Consider the following 3,363-nt stretch of genomic DNA (forward strand, 5'->3'; position numbering starts at 1 on the left):
TTGCAAAGATGAGAGTGGGGAGTTTGCCTGTGGTTTACTTGAGGCAGATGTGGAATCAATTTGGGCAAATCTGAATTGCCCACTTCTGCACTTTCCTGCTAAGAAAATGTGCCCTGGAATACATCGGCACCATTAAGCCTCATAAAAGCAATGCTGGAGCATTGGGTAAACACAGGTAAGGGGCACGCAGCTTACTGCTCTGCTGGCCTAAGTGAAACTCTAGGGGCACACTTCCCCAGAGAAGCTCAAATGGAGACAACTGCGTTTAGAAAAAGCAAAAAATGAACCAGTGTCTGGTTCTGAAATTACTAGGAAAATGGTAGCCCTAGTGATTTATCTTGTGGCATAAGCAAAATCTGCTTTCTAAAGTGGCTATTTAAAAATTGTTTGGGTTCTTCTCACTCAGTGTGAACTCAGGACATGTGACATAAAGTACCCAAGCACAAAAGCATTTCTTGGTTTTCCTAATCAAGAGAGCATCACTTGGTTTGGGGTAGCCCCTGCCTTTAGGTCGGCAGTTCGGGAGGACAACAGACCTGTGGGGGTCCCAGAGTCCCATAAGGGTTGATATAGGAAAAGTAGTACTCCCGACCTGTTAGATGTCGAATGTGCTGAGTTCGTGGTCTCACAACATCCAGAAATAGGAGTTAAGAACCAAAAGAAGTTAGGAGAATATATTGGAAATAAGGAGAGAAGAGCACCTGGATTTCCAGGAGGGGTCCAGAGTGGATGACACCAAGGCCCTTTATCAGGTAGTTTATACAGCAAAGTCACAACGTGGGTACAACTACAGTCAACCCACAGGATCACAAGTGTAGCCACTTAGCTAATAAAGGTCTAATAGGGAAACAAGTCACGTAGCAAAGGTACGTGGAAAGAGCAAAGGCATTTGGGGGAAGGCCTGGGTCCAGATGTTCTTCTGGTCACCCACCTGGGCATCTGATGCCTGGCTGCGTTTGCTGCACCAGGTGGTGCTAATTACAGTATAATTTCGAGTGACTGTTCATGCCTCAGGAGGCTTTCAGGCCTGGCCGTTGGTCTCCATCTTGAGGTCTGGCCTTTTTCAGATGCACTGGCAACCACAATTTTGATGTCTTTATTTTTTGTGCTGACTTCCATGAGGACCCAGGCCCTCTCTGACTGTATATTAGTTTCTGTCTCATTTAGCTGTTTATAATAGAATCTCCTGTTTATTCTCTGACTGGATATGTGATTCTTCGCTCAGTCTTGGCTCCCTATTACCCTGCGGTAATTGCAGTGAGTGTCAGGGCCTTGGGACAGCCCACCTTCAGGATCCTGGCCTTCTGCATGCATTTCCAGTAAAGCAGTGGGGAGTCAGGTGAGAGCAGTTTCCTCTCTAGCTTCTAGAATGCCTAGCACGATTAAAAAGTGCATAGGTTCTTCTTGGCTGAGCTGTTTCCCCTTAAAGTTTGTATGTTGAAGGCCTTGCCGTGAGTACTTAAATGAGACTATTTGGAGACAGGGTCTTTAAGGAGGTAATTAAGGTAGAAGGAGGTCATTAGGGTGGGTCCCAGTCCCCCAAACCTGGTGTCCTTATAAGAAGAAATTAGGACAGACACCCAGAGAAGGTTGCCATCTACCAACCAAGAGGTCTCAGAGGAAGCAAACACTGTGCTCTTAGATTTCTGGCCTCCAGAAATGCAAGAACAAATTTCTGTCATGATCCTTTGTTCTGGCAGCCCAGCCTCAACAAAGGAATAAATACAGTAGGTGCATGGTAAACGCGAACTGGTGATAAATTACACACCAGGGTCACCATGCCACCGCCTGGAGAAGGAGCCAGGTGAACCTGGGGAGACGACCCTCCCAGGCTGTTGAGGTCAGGGAAGCCTTTTGTGGAGGGCAAATTTAAAAGAGGTGTGGAAATGACTGAGGTACCTGGAGAGTTGGCGAGTAGGGAGCTTTGTACAAATGCTGCAGGGGTACAGAGCCGGCGAAGAGCAGAGACAGGAGTGGGGGTGTGAAGACCAGGAGTAGAGTCAGGCTGCACCGGGCCCTGGAGGGGAGCAGTAGGCAAAGGAGAGCCGAGGGGGATATTCAGCCTCTAGCCAAGGCTGTCATCCTAAGGCACAAAAAGATTTTGTTTCAGAGAAACATACACAAGTATTCGCAGTATTACAATACAAGCCACATACCTAACAACAGGCTTTGGGATTGATCAGGAAAAGCAACCTCAAACATTTACCTGAGGAATTTTGTGGGATTTGCCCCTTAAGAATTTCAGAACAGAGGGACTTCAGAAATCTTTTAGCCCAGGAGATCCCAAGATTTCTTGGGGCAGGATAGAGACAGTGTTCCATTGAGATAGGAATGGGAATCCTGGAACTGCTCCCAGGATTCTGAAAGCCTTTGTGAAATCACCCGCAGAACTGTGCCACAACCATGGGGCTGAATGTTGGGCTGGGGTCTATTGCCTTATGCCACCTTATTCTGACTGAAAGCTACTGTGGTTATGGATGTGACTGCATTTTATAAAAGAGAGACAACTTATTGATAAATCAGAAGTGTTGCTGTTTGAAGGACTCTCCAAGCAAAGGCTTTTTGTGGAAGCAATTAGGAAACCATGAACCTTCTCCGACCCCTTTATTCTACACAGGAGGCATCTAAGGCTGGGGAGGGCCAGGGGTTCGGCTGACTTGCTCAGCTGGAGTGAAGGCCCAGGGGCTGGAACTTGGGCTTCTAGACTCTCAGTTTCACGCTGTTACTTTATCCTGGAAGATAATGACATACTTTGGGGGAATCTGGAGTTGCTGTTTCATTGGGAGAATATTTTGAGAGAGCCAAAATTTTCCTTAAAAAGCACAGTGAGTAAAATTTACCCATTAGGAGATAAATTAGCTGCAATGAAAAATGCTGACTGTTTCCAACACCAAATGAGTTTCTCTGTGGGAACAGCTGCATGGCATATGACGAATAGTACTGAGGACATACTTGCTCATTCGAGAAGCAGTGTGGTGTAATTACATGCCTAGCACGGTACCTGGCATATAGAAGATTCTCAGGGCCTAACTCTCCCATCTGGGACAAGTCACATGATGCCTCTGCACCCCACCCTAATGAGAAGGGGTGACCCAGTTTCAACTCTCAACTTTGCCATGGGATCCTGGGTAAGTTATACCATCACTCTGAGCCTCAGTTTCTACGTCTGCAAGTGGAGAACTAACTACCAGCCCTCTAAAGCCCCTTTTAGCTCAAGACTTCCAAGGTTCATGGCCTAGTTGGAATGTCTCTTCCAACTCTCACATCCTCTGATTTATTGGACTTAGAATTAATTTGTTTCTGAGATTGATTTTTTTTTTAAACTGAAATTAAAGTAAAATGATACCTTCCTTTCAGTTGGGC

Source organism: Fukomys damarensis, unplaced genomic scaffold, assembly GCF_012274545.1.
Source record: "Fukomys damarensis isolate Sample0158 unplaced genomic scaffold, DMR_v1.0_HiC HiC_scaffold_35, whole genome shotgun sequence".
Classification (NCBI taxonomy): Eukaryota; Metazoa; Chordata; class Mammalia; order Rodentia; family Bathyergidae; genus Fukomys; species Fukomys damarensis.